The sequence below is a fragment of the Amia ocellicauda genome, unplaced genomic scaffold (genome assembly GCF_036373705.1).
Source record: "Amia ocellicauda isolate fAmiCal2 unplaced genomic scaffold, fAmiCal2.hap1 HAP1_SCAFFOLD_62, whole genome shotgun sequence".
In the NCBI taxonomy this organism is placed as follows: Eukaryota; Metazoa; Chordata; class Actinopteri; order Amiiformes; family Amiidae; genus Amia; species Amia ocellicauda.
The window spans coordinates 364,928-382,744 of NW_027102992.1; the positions used below are offsets into that span (position 1 = coordinate 364,928).

At 40.7% G+C, this 17,817-nt stretch overlaps 1 non-coding gene and 7 pseudogenes across 1 annotated transcript; all 8 read left to right on the forward strand.

Moving 5' to 3' along the window:
* Positions 1–28: 28 nt before the first annotated feature.
* LOC136739916 (uncharacterized) lies at positions 29–147 on the forward strand (annotated as a pseudogene).
* A 216-nt stretch (positions 148–363) lies between these two features.
* LOC136739904 (uncharacterized) lies at positions 364–482 on the forward strand (annotated as a pseudogene).
* Positions 483–695: 213 nt separating this feature from the next.
* LOC136739885 (uncharacterized) lies at positions 696–814 on the forward strand (annotated as a pseudogene).
* A 216-nt stretch (positions 815–1,030) lies between these two features.
* LOC136739756 (uncharacterized) lies at positions 1,031–1,149 on the forward strand (annotated as a pseudogene).
* Positions 1,150–1,355: 206 nt separating this feature from the next.
* Positions 1,356–1,474, forward strand: LOC136739910 (uncharacterized; annotated as a pseudogene).
* Positions 1,475–1,683: 209 nt separating this feature from the next.
* Positions 1,684–1,802, forward strand: LOC136739837 (uncharacterized; annotated as a pseudogene).
* Positions 1,803–2,023: 221 nt separating this feature from the next.
* LOC136739718 (uncharacterized) lies at positions 2,024–2,142 on the forward strand (annotated as a pseudogene).
* A 6,493-nt stretch (positions 2,143–8,635) lies between these two features.
* Positions 8,636–8,750, forward strand: LOC136739947 (U5 spliceosomal RNA). The gene has a single exon (XR_010813020.1). It is a non-coding gene; the product is annotated as a U5 spliceosomal RNA (small nuclear RNA).
* Positions 8,751–17,817: the final 9,067 nt, after the last annotated feature.

The following is a 17,817-nucleotide window of genomic DNA, read 5'->3' on the forward strand; positions in this document are numbered from 1 at the left end:
AAGAGACATCATGCAGCCAGGCGTCTTGGCTTGCGGCCACACCGTCCTGAACGCGCCCCATCTCGTCAGCTCTCGGAAGCTAAACTGGGCAGGGCCTGGTCATTACTTGAATGTGAGACCTTCTGGAAATTCCAGGCGCTGCAAGCTTTTTTCGTCACCTGGGGAACTTCATCGTAGCTCTTTATACTCTCTTTCTGTCTGGAGGAGATATAATTGAAGTATTGTACACGTACCCGACTACTTTCAATACCCTTTGCTGCAGTGGTATTTTTCCCTCCATTTTTCTTTTTTCTTTTTTATTTTGCTGGAAGTTCCGTCAATACCCTCCAGCCTTTAAGAGACATCATGCAGCCAGGCCTCTTGGCATGCGGACACATTGTCCTGAACGCGCCCGAACTCATCAGATCTCGGAAGCTAAACGGGGCAGGACCTGGTCAGTACTTGAATGTGAGACCTCCTAGAAAAACCTGGTGCTGCAAGCTTTTACGTCTCCTGGGTAACTTCATCGTAGCTCTTTATACTCTCTTTCTGTCTGGAGGAGATATAATTGAAGTATTGTACACGTACCTGGCTACTTTCAACATCCTTTGCTGCACTGATATTTTTCCCTCCGTTTTTCTTTTTTTTTTTTTTTTGCTGGAAGTTCCGTCAATACCCGCCAACCATTAAGAGACATCATGCAGCCAGGCCTCTCGGCTTGTGTCCACACCGTCCTGAACGCGCTCGATCTCGTCAGATCGCGTAAGCTGAATGGGGCAGGTCCTGGTCAGTACTTGGATGGGTGACCTCCTGGAAATACCAGGTGCTGCAAGCTTTATACGTCTCTTGGGTAACTTCATCGTAGCTCGTAATACTCTCTTTCAGTCTGGAGGAGATATAATTGAAGAATTGTACACGTACCCGGCTACTTTCAACACCCTTTGCTGCACTGATATTTTTCCCTCCATTTTTCTTTTTTCTTTTTTTTTTTGCCGGAAGTTCCGTCAATACCCTCCAGCCTTTAAGAGACATCATGCAGCCAGCTCTCTAGGCTTGCGGCCACACTGACCTGAACGTGCCCGATCTTGTCAGATCTCGGAAGCTAAACGGGGCAGGGCCTGGTCAATACTTGGATGGGAGACCTCCTGGAAATACCAGGTGCTGCAAGCTTTTTACGTCTCCTGGGTAACTTCATCGTAGCTCTTAATACTCTCTTTCTGTCTGGAGGAGATATAATTGAAGAATTGTACACGTTCCCGGCTACTTTCAACACCATTTGCTGCACTGGTATTTTTCCCTCCATTTTTCTTTTTTTTGCTGGAAGTTCCGTCAATACCCGCCAGCCTTTAAGAGACATCATGCAGCCAGGCTTTTTGGCTTGCGGCCACACCGTCCTGAACGCGCCCGATCTTGTCAGATCTAGGAAGCAAAACGTGGCAGGACCTGGTCAGTATTTGGATTGGTGACCTCCTGGAAAAACTAGGTACTGCAAGCTTTTTACGTCTCCTGGGTAACTTCATCGTAGCTCTTAATACTCTCTTTCTGTCTGGAGGAGATATAATTGAAGAAATGTACACGTACCCGGCTACTTTCAACACCCTTTGCTGAACTGATATTTTTCCCTCCATTTTTCTTTTTTTATTTGCTGGAAGTTCCGTCAACACCCGTCAGCCTTTAAGAGACATCATGCAGCCAGGCCTCTCGGCTTGCGGCTACACCGTCCTGGACGCACCCCGTCTCGTCAGATCTCGGAAGCTAAACGGGGCATGGCCTGGTCAGTACTTGGATGGGAGATCTCCTAGAAATACCAGGTGCTGCAAGCTTCTTACGTCTCCTGGGTAACTTCATCGTAGCTCTTAATACTCTCTTTCTGTCTGGAGGAGATATAATTGAAGAATTGTACACGTTCCCGGCTACTTTCAACACCCTTTCCTGCACTGTTATTTTTCCCTCCATTTTTTTATTTTTTTATTTTTTATTTTTTGCTGGAAATTCCGTCAATACCCGCCAGCCTTTAAGAGACATCATGCAGCCAGGCATCTCGGCTTGCGGCCACACCGTCCTGAACGTGCCCGATCTCGTCAGACCTTGGAAACTAAACGGGCCAGGGCCTGGTTAGTACTTGGATGGGTGACCTCCAGGAAATACCAGGTGATGCAAGCTTTTTACGTCTCCTGGGTAACTTCATCGTAACTCTTAATACTCTTTATCTGTCTGGAGGAGATATAATTGAAGTATTGTACACTTTGTCTTAGGGACAGTCTGGCTAGCAGTGACTGAGTGGTTGACAGACGACAAGCAACGGAATGTACGTGCTCTGTGATGTCATAGCAGTCAGCTGAGAGAGGCTCGTGATGTCATCGCTGAGCTGTCTGTCTGTCTGTCTGTCTGTCTGTCTCTCTCTCTCTCTCTCTCTCTTCCTCTCAATTCAATTCATTTGTATTGTCAAAGCAATTGGACATACATACATACATATATATATATATATATATATATATATATATATACATACATACATACATCCATACATGCTAGAAAGTCATTACAATGTTATCTTAAAGGCTAACTAAGCAGAACATATATCATTATAGAACAGAGTTCATAGGTCAACACATGGTTTTAGGGAACAGGCACGTAGGTCATACCGTTTGACAATGTCTCCAAGGTTCTCATCGTAAATAACAAACAGAAATCAAACTATCTTCTGGGCTGACCTTCTAGCTTGACCGTATCTTTCTTAAGTATACAAGAGAGAAAAACAGGTGTAAGAAAATAATTTCTAATTTTCCTTCTACACATATATACATACATACATACATATGTAGCGTTATGTTGGGTGTATTTGGATAAGAGCATTTGGGCTCTGAGCTGAAGCACTGATCTAAAGAAGACCTCTCCCCCCCCCAAAGTTATCAGATTTCCTTAGCTCATCAGCTTGGAACTGGTTTGCATCAAAGTGACAGTTTTGGGGAGGATGGCACCGAGAAGAGGCCAAATAGTTTGGAATTCTGCTATGAGATGTCTGGAGAAAGGGGCCTGTAGGTGATAAAAACTCTTTGAAGTGGATGAGAGCCGAAATCCCGACATAGAGCTACGAACCCAGGCCAACCGGCATTTCCAAAAGATGGCATGGATTGACATCAGTCATAAATAAAGCCTCCCTCCAATAGGACACTGGGGGCTGAAACCGAAATCCAATCTCAAGAACTCAGGGACCAATCACCTACTGATCTGACAGACTATAAGGAACAGCGGACAGTCTTTCTCTCTCTCTCTCTCTCACCTGAACCAGAAACTCGCTGCCACAGCTCAACCTGTAGCTCTGTTGCCAGAGATGGAATCAGAAACCAACCAAGTCTTTGCCGGCAACAGAAGAGTTAAACTGGGAGAAGGAGATTGAGCGAAGAATTATTTTAAAGGACTTTATTAAATAAATAACTTCACAGACCCACCTGATCAGTGGAGTTTTACAGCTGGACAATTGACTAAGTCGACTGAATACGAAAGTGTCAGTCACTTAAATAGCTATTTGAGTCTTAAGAAACTTGACCCTTGGAACAAACAGGGCCCTGCTTTCCTCAAAGACTTCGTCTTCAAGTAACTACGGTGGAACCATGCTTACAAAGAAGATTTTGTGCACAACCTTGGAGCCTTCAAACCAATGGAAAATCTGTTTGGAAAAGACTCTACATTCGCGAAACCCCAACTTCCAGGTGCATCGACTGAGTGGAAGTTCTTGGACAAAGCCGAACCGGACTGCCTTTGTTCCAAACCACACGGACCTCGTGCCGTGTGCTGTTATCTGAGCCCGAAGCCAGAGAGGCCTCTCTGCGACGAAGTTCACATAAGTTTAACAGTTTGGAGTTTGTGATTCATGACATTTGAGAAATCAATTAGAAATGTTAATCTGTGATTCATAACTCTAGAATGTGTAATATCATTTAGTTTTCTTAAATATAAATGTGAGTTGCATTAAACTGTTTTGTTGATAATTTTAGAAATAAAATCTGTCAACGCCGAGAAATATCTTCTCATTCCTGTTTAACTGTTTAGTCTGAAATTGACACAAGTTAATAGACATTAGATTATTGGTGGCCCTGCCTATCCTTAATCATTGAATAATAATCAGTTAAGGGAAATTGTGGTAACAAATAGGATCTTTCTCGGCACCTAAACGTAAATGAGACTGATATATATATAACGAGAAGTTACCTGACATAAATACTAACCTGCGTAGTTATTTAATGTCTGACTAATAATACTAACGAGAGACTCACCTTCGTCTTACTAACCGGTATTGTAGTCAATGTGTTTATAACCTTTTTTGTTTAACGATTTGTTAAACGAAATTTACGTGCTCTGTGATGTCATAGCAGTAAGCTGAGAGAGGATCGTCATGTCATCGCTGAGCTGGCTGGCTGGCTCTCTGTGTGTGTGTGTGTGTGTGTGTGTGTCTCTCTGTCTGTCTGTCTGTCTCTCTCTCTCTCTCTCTTACTCTCTCTCTCTCCCTCTCAATTCAATTCATTTGTATTGTCAAAGCAATTGGACATGCATACATACATACATACATATATATGGAAAATAAACAATATGTGTACATCTCTTTCTGCATTAGTGGTGCCCTCACAGATGTGCAAGTTACATGACAGACAGACAGACAGACACACACACACTTTCACACACAGACAGACAGACACAGACACACACAGACACACACACACATACTTTGACAGACAGACAGACAGACACACGCATATTATGGGTCTTTGTTGGGTAGTGAAATGGGTAGCATCAGTCGCAGTGTGGGTAATGTCAGGGAGCCAATCATAGTCCCCGTTATTTGCATATCGTGGCGCAAAGCATTCTGGGAAAAGCAACTAAACACGTTTAGTCATGTATTTGTCCATAGTTTACACATGAGATGAAAGAGACAGTATGACGTGTTGAGCACCTAGGATTCCTCATGTGTATGTGAGGGGCAGAGGAACCGGATCCCAAGTGTGCGTCCCAGGTGCTATAGGTTTCAAAGCATGCAGGGGAATAGGCACCCCACCCTGACAGAAAGAAGACTGGATAGGGAGATATAAATAGCAATGGGGAGACTCTTGTACTTGGTGTGGCTCTATCCATATAGTGGGGCTAGCAGGTGCAGCAATAGAAGCTCAGCCTGGGGAGACTGGATTTAGCATTTCCTCTCCATTTTGATAACTATCCATAATCATTTCTGCAAAATACTTCTATGATACCTATGTATGTTTTTTACTTGTACTATATTATACTATCAAGTATCAGTGTACACATACAATGTGACCTGTTACATTAATACAGAGGCCACGGAAGGCCAGATCACTAATAGCCACTGTCCCCTGATATTACACTTTTTTACAATCACTTTGGCACTCATTTCAGAACCTTGATGTCATTTTTCAAAACTCTAGACACTAAACTCACACCCGATGATCAAAATGCACATTTTTCAAAACTCTAACACTTTTTTACAATTGCTTGGATACAATACACATCAACCTCAGATCATTTGTTCATTGAACTAAAATGACACAACTTAACATCAAAGTATTACCATTTCAAAATGCAATTCACACATTACATCTGAGATCACTGTCTATTCATTTCATTACAAAGATCTAACTATCAATTGATACAGCTGCTCAAAATGATAAGTGACTGTTGCATTACTCTTAATGCATAATTTTATGGAAACTGACAAACAATATTCCATGTTTCGATCATGAAAGTTTCAGGATAATGAGATCCATTGACATCAATAAACGAGGAGCATGAACCAGTTGGACTACATTATCTATGGATGTAATATTTCATCATCATTCATCATCATGTAGCACTTTTCCACACCATGTTTGCAGTGTGGAAGGAAAGTTAGAATTTTTTTCTCTAATACCTGTTTTTCTCTCTTGTATACTTAAGAAAGATAAGGTCAAGCTAGAAGGTCAGGCCAGAAGGTAGTTTGATTTCTGTTTGTTATTTACGATGAGAATCTTGGAGACAATGTCAAACAGTATGATTGAAGTGCCTGCTCCCTAATCCATGTGTTGATCTATGAACTCTGTCCTATAATGATATAAATTCTGCTTAGCTAACTTTTAAGATAACATAGTAATGACTTTCTGATTATAACCAGCTCTTTGATTTTTGTGTATAAAAGCTCTGACTGTTAAAATGAAGGCAGAGCGACTTTGGGATCTACTTGAGTCACTGTTCCTCTCCACGCTGCGTGTATTAAAGGCATTGCAACTAACGCTCCAACCTGGTTGAAGATGATTGTTCTTCCACATCAGATTTGACATTACTGTATGTATGCAGGCCCTTGTAATTGCTTTTCCAATACTGCCAACTGGTTATTGATGATTGATTTCACATTGTGGTACGAGTATCGAGTGAAATGAGTGCTATCCACCCCAGCAACACAGTGATAACATGGAGCCGGCAAGTCATCCAGGTCACAATAGAGGTCAAGCAGTGGGAGGAGGAAGACGTGGTGGTCAAAGGAATGGAAGGGGACATGCACCCCTTCTGAGAGGTGGTCGTGGGCCTCGTCATAGAGGAGGGCTTAGGCCTCACCAGAGAGGCAGCCATGGGCCTCATTTGAGAGGTGTTGGGGGAACGTGGTAGAGGACAAGGCCACGGACCAGACAGCGGCAGCAACAGCAAATAGTGTCCAGTGAAATCCGAGAAATAGTTGTAGAGCATGTTGTAAATCATGGCATGACCATGACTGAGGCAGCTACAATGATTCAATCAAACCTCAGAATCAACTCAGGATCAACTGTGGCCTCAATCATCAGAAATTTCCGTACTGAGAAGCGGCAAGTCTTCAGCATGCACTAAACATTAGGCTACTCTCAATTGTCAAATGACTGTATACTGCATACCAATGTGTAGCACAGAGTATAGTGTGCCTTTTGAAAGAAATGCAGACAGAGTGAAGCAGCTGATGACTGAGTATGTTCAGGTATGTTCAGTTTCAAGATGCCTCTTGTGAAAAATGGTTGTGAGAACCTGAACCTGAACACAGGGCTGATGGAAATTCAGAAGTACAGTAATCAATCCTTTGTTTTACACTAAGCCAGGTGAGGAACACTGCAGTTGACATTTTACTGTAGTTTTGTTCTTTTTTGTAGCTAATTATTGTTGCATGGCTTCAAAGAAACCTATGGTGTGATTTGATTGTATTGCATCAATACATTTCAGATTTTGTTCAATGATTCCACTGTGTCTGTAGTATTCTCTCTACTAGTCCTTTTACAGTGATGTATTTATGTGTAGTACCATAATGAAACATGTATCACATATTTTGTACTACAATATTTAATGATTGTACGAACAACTACACAGTGAAACTATCGGTATCTTCTGTGTGGGTGATCTAAATAAATGTTACTATGGTATTTCATGATAAATGAATTATTTGAACCAACAAGTCTGCAAGTGCAAGGTTTCTTTAAAGATATGAATGCACAATGCAATGTTTTGAACATTGGACAGCCTGTGTTACAAGTGATGACCGTTTTGAGTTTTGTGTCTAGAGTTTTGAAAAATGACATCAAGGTTCTGAAATTAGTGACAAAGTGATTGTAAAAAACTGTATATTCATCCTATTTAATGTGCTCTTTTAAAATGTACTTTTCTTTTTTATGTTGCCATTTCTGTTCTACCAATGTTTCAGTTGTTAGCCAAAGATTGACAGAGTACATCTCATACACACAGGCCAGACAGCAAGGATTTCTTTTTGAAATTCAATTACAAATGCTGCATGAACTCATCAATACGATTAGAGCTCCTGAAAGCAATATAACTAACTCACTCTACAGCATCTCATTAGCAGTGAAAAGAAACCAAGAAAGTTGGGACAGTCGACTGTTTACCACTATGTAACATCACCTTTTCTTTTAATAACACTTATTAAGCACTTGGGCACTGAAGACACCACTTGGTTAAGTTTAGCAAGTGGGATTTCCCCCCATTCATCCATTATGCATTTCCTCAGCTGCGCAACTGCACAGGGCCTTCGTTGTCTTAATTTGCACTTCATAGTGCGCCACACATTCTCAATTCGGAGACAGGTCAGGACTGCAGGCAGGCCATGCTAGCACCCGCACTCTCTGCCTATGCAACCATGCGCTTGAAATCTGGGCAGAATGTGGTTTGGCGTTATCCTGCTGAAAAATGCAGGGACGTCCCTGGAAAAGACGATGTCTGGATGGCAGCATATGTTGCTCCAAAATGTGTACATCTCTTTCTGCAAAAATGGTGCCCTCACAGATGTGCGAGTTACATGACAGACAGACACTCATACACACTGTCACACCCACACACACACACACACTTTCACAGACAGACACACGCACACACACTCACTTTCACACAGAGACAGACACACAAACACAGAGACAGACACACACACACTCACTTTCACACAGAGACACACAAACACATACACTTTCACACAGACACACACACACATACATACATACATACATACATACATACATACATAAGGAAAAGAAACAATACATTTAAAAATCACAAAAAGATGTAATAAAGTACAGAAAATCTAAATGTAATAAAATGTGATCTTTAATACACACAAATATGTATGGCTGGTCGGATGCGTCTTGGACTCGGGTTCCTCTTCATTACGTATAATGCTTTTGCCTTTTGCTATAGCTTTCCGTGGAGGGGATCGTGGGTGAGTTTGTACCATTCTTGGGAGGCTCTGCCTTGTTGGGGCGGAGCTGTGATCCAGGTGAACAGCAGATCGGACATAGGTGGGCATGTGGGCGGAGGAGGAAGGCCGGTCAAGCAAATAAGCTTGCTAAGGTACGCAGCAGCAGCAAGCAGCCCCACCATCCAGTCAGCCAGCCAGTCTGGCTGGCAGTGACTGAGTGGTTGACAGACGGCAAGCAACGGAATGTACGTGCTCTGTGATGTCATAGGAGTCACCTGAGAGAGATGTTTGTGATGTCATCGCTGAGCTGGCTGGCTCTGTGTGTCTCTGTGTGTGTGTGTGAGAGAGAGAGAGACTTTTTGACTTTTATCAGACTTCATTGCCTGTTTGCAACACGCAATAATTCATACAAAAGAAAATAAATAAATAAATAAAAAATAGTGTTCCCCTTTGTTTGTCTCCCCCCAACAAGCATTAACTCCGCCACTGATCTGTACACTTTTAAAGAAAGCAACCCAATACACACAACAAAACAACCATCAAATACTAAACCCTATAAATGAATTACATAATAAAAACCAACTCCCCGTCATACAATTCACAAAGGGCATCATTAATACACCAGACCTGTTCAAAACTCTCCAAATCATTCATCAGCCTGTAATAGTTAAACTCTAGTCTGACTCTGCACTTGACCAGCATGGCAAACACTCTCACTGCATCCTCACTGCCCTCCCCACACACTCTGTTCTTCCTAGTCTTATAGACGGCCATTTTAGCCTGGCCCAGCAAGAAGTTTACCAGCTGGTCCACATGTTTGGTCCTTCTGGTGTATCGCGCCCCTAAAATAAAAACCTTTGTGTTAAAAATCAGGTTAAGATCAGTAAAAAGACGAGTTAAAAGACTAAAAATGGGTGACAACCGAGAGCAAGTGCTGAAACAGTGAAACACGGTCTCTCTCTGAGCACAGAATGGGCAGGCGTCGGACACAGCAGGGTTAAGAACAGTAATAAAAGAATTGACAGCAATAATGGTGTGTAACACCCTCCACTGCAGATTGCCAGCTCTCTTATTGAGGGGGGCTTGTACAGGCTTCTCCAGGCGGGCGCAGTGTCTTCCCCCAGCCCCAGCCTGTAAAGTAATTTTAGGAATCACAAAGAAACAGTTGAAAGTGCTAAATAAGTATTTTGATGCACCATATTAATTTAGGAAATTTACATGTTGTTTTTCATCAGCTTCTGTATCTGATGGCTCCACATCACTGGCTGGATTGACAGCAACGACACTCTAAAAAAATAAGTGTTAAGTTTGAGCATTCAGGACTTGTTTTGAAGATCCTGAATATCACTGGTCCACAATTTATCTGTGAAACTATGGGTTAATCTCCATATACAAAATACTTTTCACACACACTTTAAATTTACAACTAAATTTACATGTTGATGTCTTTCGTCAGCTTCTGTATTTGATGGCTCAATATAACTGGTTGCATTAACAGCAACGGCACACTACAAGAAAATAACATTATATTTAAACATTCAGGACTGGTTTAGCATCACCTCGAATATCCCTAGCCCTTGAGGTCGATTGTTATTGTGGTCTTCAAGACCAGTGCTTCTCAACCTTAGTCCTGGAGGAGGCCCACTGTCTGCTGATTTTCATTACAACAACATTGTAGGTTATATCAGTGACTGTGGTCCTAAAGTACCCCTATGCCTGCTGTTTTTTTTCCAGTTGAGCTCTTAATTACCTAATTGGCTTAACTGAAGCCATTTAACCCTTTTCCCAGGTCTTTGGTTGTTGATGAGTTACAAAGAGCTGGATTGTGGCCCGCCATGACTGGAAGTGAAGAACACTCACTCTAGGCCTTTAACTTAATGTTCATATGTAGGGGCCTATCCATCTGATTTGTTTTTGCACATTTATTAACAGAAAAATTGATGGTACGTGAAATCATCTGAGCTGAAAAATATAATGTTCCACCAATAATAAAATAAATGTATTAATTAAAATTATAGAGATAATAGAATGTTCACAGATTATTAGTTCAGAAAACAAAATATTTTTTTATATCTTAAATAGAATTAACACTCAAATCAGTTGTAGGGTAAACAAGGTCTATTTTTTGGATTGATTTTATAATTATACATGTATGGCTGCATGAAGCTTACCTGAGAATCTGATATTTTAGTAACTTTGTTGCTTCTTGTTGGGTAGTCCACGTTTGCCGCCGTTCTTTTTCTGTAAATGTAAATCAAAAGGCAATAATTACATACTGTAATTAAAATACAAAAAGTATAAACATTGTATTATTATTTTTGTATCCTGTTTCTCCATCTCGATGCTGTTCTTTTTGGAATTGCATATCTAGGTTTACTTAAATACTGTTTATAAGATTGTAAACTCATCATCCAAATTTCTTCATTTGCCAAACTTTATGTAGTGCGCTTGCAGTTTCAGAAGAAGAAAAAAAACTGTAACAGATGGGATATGTAGTACTTTATACTCGAGTGGTCTATGCGATTACACCCTGTTGGTGTTATTAAGAACGCCAAGTACCAGAATGCAGAGCGGGACTGTTTTTTGTGCCGTGACTTGTCGGGGGAAAAACGCGCAGAAAAAACGGACGAGAAGGTGAAGGTAGTATGGCGGTGATGCACGCGTTGGTGAAGTGGGAAAGCGGGGTCGACAAAGACTCTTACAGCGTGATTCCCACTGCTTGCTTTCGCAATTTTGATTTATTCAGCATTGCTGATGATGACGAAGAGACGACTCGAAACTTCAGAGCAGAGTGGAGAGACACGAACAAACCTCCAAAAGGTGGATGGCCTGTCCATGAAGCGCAGATCATTATGACTGGTAACAATGTTTATTTAAAAAAAAAAACATTAAAGTCTTTACATGCTATTTGATATATACAATCACAGTATATTTGAAATGAATGTTTAAGTTATTAATGTGTTGTACTTCTAACATACTCTTATAACATGGTAGGTGGTGGTGAGGGCGCTAAAAACTCGTCATACTTGACTGGCATTTGTAAGAACGATTTATTGTGTGTTGTGCTTTACAATAAAATCCCCCAAATCACAAAATAAATTAAACCAGATATAATTTAACTTCAGTTTTGATTCACTGTTGGCTGTTCATCTTAATTTGTATGGTCAAAGCACAGTATTTTTATGACAAATAAATATAATCCCCAAATATCTGTGGACATAATGCAGGGTTTTATTTATTTTATTTTTATTTTAGGAAAAGAAGGCGAACTAAGAAGAAAACTTAATGACCTAACAAAAATGCCCTGTCCTAAAATGAAGACAGTACCTAAACCAAACAAAAAACTTCAAATTTCAGATGATAGTGACCTTGATGAACCACAGTTACCGGTGAGATAATTACAGTGACGATAATAAATGTATTGCAGGATTGTGTTTTTTAAATCATTTTCATATATATATATATATATATATATATATATTCATTTTAAACTCTTTTTCTCTCTGAATACAGCACAAAATAAGAAAGAAAACCGATGGAGCTTCAAGAATTAGATCCCGTCATATTCTACAGACATTTAAAGAGTCCAGTGAAGTTGAGCTACAGCAAAACGTTAAGCAGCTCGAAAAGGAAAACACAAGACTTAAAAATGAAAACCAATGTCTTCGAAACCGTATGGTTGATGGTAAGTTTTTTTATTTATAGCAAATAATTCCTTACCTTGATAAATGTTATTCTTCAGTAATTTAGATTCCAGAGTAATGTATTATAGTTGATCATACTGAAGTAATCTAGAACCACAATACAGACTCTTAATGTGCACTGTCTAATAGTTTAATAATACTGATTATTAAATAAAGTTTTTCAACATAACTTCATAATCCTACATTAATGACTATATGCATTACATTAGACCTGGTAATTCTTGTATTTTATCTCTTTTATTTTTTTCGTAGATAATGTTAATGACCCACAAAAAGGTCAGTTTGCCAATAACATAGAGCAAGTCTCTCAAGTATAATTGCAGGCATTGATGGTTTTGTTTTCACTTTGTATTAAATATATTACTAGAAATGATTATCATTTAATACTAAGGTTTTTTTCTCCAGAGATTCCAGACCTTTTGGACAATCTGAAAAAAATTGTAACAAAAGCCACATTTATCAGCAATGAAGACAAAAGTGTGTCACCATCAAGTGGTTCTGACAGCCCCACAGCAAATTGTTCTGAATCTGACAAAGAATCACCAAAACAGGTATAACACTCTTGGTCTACAATATTACAAAGACAAGGTAAAAATATATATATTGAAAACAAATATTGGTTGTAAACAATCTAATGATGCTACATTATCAGTTATATTCATAGTTATAGTTGATAATAAGAATGTAATTGAATTATGGGTGTCACAGATTCACTGACTTTATTATGTCTGTAAATTAATAAACTTAGAATTGAGACATACTGTGGTCTTTAATAACACATTTCTGTAACAAAATCACAGCCTTACTGATAATGTATTCCACTTAACATAATATAAGAATAGTTTGGGGATAAACTTGTTTTTTATTTACCATTGTCTTTTAGGTGGAAATATTCCCAGGCACTGGAGTTTACATTGACAAACTGTCCTGGATCCTTGCAGAGAGGTGCAGCACGAATACGTCATATGCAAGAACCCTGACGGTTGCTGTCTTTGACTTTCCAACATTACTAAAGAGCAATCTTCGTGGTGGTGGCAGCAAGAGAGATCCAACTTCGGAGACATTAAGATCCTCATTGATGTTATTGAGGATCATATACAGCTGCCTTCGGAAGGACACGACGTGTTTCAGTTGCGGGGCTTTGCAGCCCAGCGGGACCCTCTTAATGCCGGACATCAGCTGCCCGAGCCGGTGCGGATGAACGGAGGGACGTTAGACAGCGTTACCTTCCGGGCAGGAGCAGCGAGCGGCAACACCGGGGTGAAAGTGTCGTCTAACACTGTGCCATTAGCCACTAGCTGATTGAGCAGATCAGTGGTTTTTAAGAAGATAACAATGGCAGCAGACTTGATATTTTCACACCCTGCTACCTCCCCAACCGCTAACACACACTGCTCTAGGGGGCAGAACTGCACCGGAGCGATCTTGACTCCATGGCGTCGGGTCAGTTTTTCAAAAGACGCATTCAGGGGGTCCGACCCCCCGACCCGGGAAGAACTACCGGTACTCCCCCCTCCCCTCCCCTGTTCCCCCACAATAAGAAAAGCACTGAAAACAGAAGACAAAATAAACAAACTGAAAAAAGTAAAGCAACAAAAAAACGCAGCCAAAGGACAGAGCTCTCAGCAGCACTCCCGCTCACTGCAGACCCCTCCCACACACTCCCAGCTGAGAGAGAGAGAGAGAGAGAGAGAGAGTTAGTGTCTGTCTGTCTCTCTCTCTCTGTAGATGCATCATAGGGAACATATGTAACAATCTCTCTTTTTGTTTACCAAAAATGAGAATGAACGTATTTCAAGTGGGTGTTGCCTTGGTTGGAAACGTTTTAAGATTATTTATGAAGTGTAAAGTGGATTTGTCTCAGTTCTCCGTAGTTTTCAATGTATGTGCCATTCAGTAGCGTTCATGTTACAGATGTGCCCTATGCAGTGGTAGGGTCAATAAAATGTCAGTAAAACTTTATTTTAGCAATTATGGAGGGGAAGAACTGCAAATAGCGGGTCCCCACTAATTATCTAACTTACCAACAACGTTTAAAATTAGGTCTTGCGAAGCTGCCAAATAATGCTGTATAATCGTATGTGTCTTCATACACCGGCTGCTATAGTCTGATAGCTTTGATTATATATATATATATTTTCTCGTGAACCACAAATGCTATTTGCTTGATTTTTACAGAGTATGTTATAAATACCATTGTTATGAAGCCTGACAAATTGTATGCTGTAATTATGAATATTTTCAAATCATTTGTTTGTTTTTCCTAACATGTTACAAATGATCCCTATGTGAAAGATGCATTATATCTTAATAACGTCTAAACAATTACAGATATACAGATTATTATTTTCGGTAAAGTTATAACACATTGCTATTAACTATGTGTGTCAGTAAAAGTTTAAAAAATCCTAATAATTTTTTATTGATCCTGCAAAATAGGTGTTTAGGGAACATTTGTAACATTAGGGTTACGATTTGCCATAGACGCGGAATGAGTTTGATTGTGATGTTAAATGGGGTTTAAAGACGCAGTCGCCTCGGTGCTGATTACTATTGCTGTGTTTCTCCACTTCTACTCCATGCTTGGGAACGCCCACATCCAGTGACGTCAAAACCGGTGGAAAAGCGGGCCGGTTCAAAAAAGATCAGCTGGATCCCAGGCCGAGCAGCAGCTCCGGCTCCAGCACCGGCACCATGTCGCTGGAAAAGCGCTAAGTGAGCTCACAGTGAGCTCAGTGTAATGTCTGCTCTGGTGAGCTCACAGTGTGACCTAGTCGTGAGTTCACGTCTTCACTGGGTAGTCCATGACAACTTAATTGACTCAATTCTTGGGCTTAATTGGTCAAAATGACCATTGGTTGAAGGTACTCAGGGACTGATGTGTAGAGAGACTTATTAAACCTGCAGGATTGTGGTTTTCCCAGAACAGAATTAACCAGTGTAGCGTTATGTTGGGTGTATTCTGATAAGAGCATTTTAGCTCTGAGCTGAAGCACTGATCTAAAGAAGACCTCTCCCCCCCAAATTTATCAGATTTCCTTAACTCATCAGCATGTGAACTGGTTTACATCAAAGTGACAGTCTTGGGAGGATGGCACCAAGAATGGGCCAAATAGCTTGGAATCCCTGCTGTGAGATGTCTGGGGAAGGGGGCCTGTAGGAAATAAAAACTCTTTGAAATGGACGAGAGCCGAAATCCCGACACAGAGCTACGAACCCGTGCCAACCGGCATTTCCAAAAGATGGCATGGATTGACATCAGTCATAAATCAAGCCCCCCTCCAATAGGACACTGGGGGCTGAAGCCGAAATCCAATCTCACAAACTAAAGAACCAATCACCTATTGATCTGACAGGCGTATAAAGGGTAATGCACGGCATCTCTCTCTCTCTCTCACCTAAACCAGTAACTCGCTGCCACAGCTCAACTTGTATCTCTGTTGCCAGAACCGGAACCAGAAACCAACTAAGTCTTTACCAGCAACAGAAGGGTTAAACTGGGAGAAGGAGATTGAGCCGTACGAAGAATTCTTTTAAAGGACTTTATTAAATAAAGAACTTTACAGACTGCGCTGCCCGCCTGTGCCCAGCCATCCAGCTGGACAATTGACTAAGTCGATTGAATACGAAAGTCATTTAAATAGCTATTTGAGTCTTAAGAAACTTGACCCTTGGAACGAACAGGGCCCTGCTTTCCTCAAAGACTTTGTCTTCAAGTAACTACGGTGGAACCCTGCTTACAAAGAAGATTTTGTGCACAACCTTGGAGCCTTCAAACCAGTGGAAAATCTGTTTGGAAAAGACTCTACATTCGCGAAACCCCAACTTCCAGGTGCATCGACTGAGTGGAAGTTCTTGGACAAAGCCGAACCGGACTGCCTTTGTTCCAAACCACACGGACCTCGTGCCGTGTGCTGTTATCTGAGCCCGAAGCCAGAGAGGCCTCTCTGCGACGAAGTTCACATAAGTTTAACAGTTTGGAGTTTGTGATTCATGACATTTGAGAAATCAATTAGAAATGTTAATCTGTGATTCATAACTCTAGAATGTGTAATATCATTTAGTTTTCTTAAACATAAATGTGTGTTGCATTCAACTGTTTTGTTGATAATTTTTGAAATAAAATCTGTCAACGCCGAGAAATATCTTCTCATTCCTGTTTAACTGTTTAGTCTGAAATTGACACAAGTTAATAGACACCAGATTATAGGTGGCCCTGCCTATCCTTAATCATTGAATAATAATCAGTTAAGGGAAATTGTGGTAACAAGTAATGATAGGATCTTTCTCTCCACCTAAACGTTAATGAGACTGATATATATATAACGAGAAGTTACCTGACATAAATACTAACCTGCATAGTTATTGAATGTCTGACTAACAATACTAATGAGAGACTCGCCTTCGTCTTACTAACCGGTATTGTAGTCAATGTGTTTATAACCTTTTTTGTTTAATGATTTGTGTGTTATCATATGCGATCCCATGGTCTTTGATTTGGTCACGGAAGTGATTTGTCTTTGATTTGTTGATCTAGAGTTGAATTTTAATTAGTTTTTCCCTTTTGTATAATTAGTGTAGTGCTACATTTAGTCTTTGTTTTTGAATAAATTTGACAATTTATATCTTTGGAATTGGTGTCTGCATCCAATTATTACAGAAAATGAGTTCTACAAGATTCCAGGATTCGTGATAAGGTGATACTATAAATTCACTTCTTTAATTGAATTTTATAAGTGTACCTTACGCTACACCTTTGACCACCACGTCTTCCTCCTCCCACTGCTTGACCTCTATTGTGACCTGGATCACCTGCCGGCTCCATGTTATCGCTGTGTTGTTGAGGTGGATAGCACGCATTTCACTCGATACTCGTACCACAATGTGAAATCAATCATCAATAACCAGTTGGCAGTATTGGAAAAGCAATTACAAGGGCCTGCATACATACAGTAATGTCAAATCTGATGTGGAAGAACAATTCCTTTATCCCTCTGTTCTCCACCAGGGTTGTGCTGATCGCCTCGATTGGCAAGTTTGCAGTGTGAGGAGTGGATCCATGTCGTCGTTCCTAGGCACTTCACAGCTGTGTGGGTGGTCAGGAGCACCTGGTAGGGCCCTGTCCACCTGGGCTGTTGGGAGGACTTTCTCTTGTGTGCTTTGATATACACAGTCATCTTGCTGGAAGGGGTGGTAAACCTGCTGGGATGGTTCAGTCTGGGCGGCTTTCATCTGTGAATGGACAGCTTCGAAAGCACGTGTTAGTCCCATACAAAAAGACAACATAGCATCATCCATCAAGTGGATGTCCATTTCCCTTACAGACAATGGAGGAGTGATGGAGAGTCTCATAAGTCATCCCATAATAATCTCACACGGAGAAAGACCTGTTTTTCTCAATTTGCTGACGATTTCATTGTCATTAGG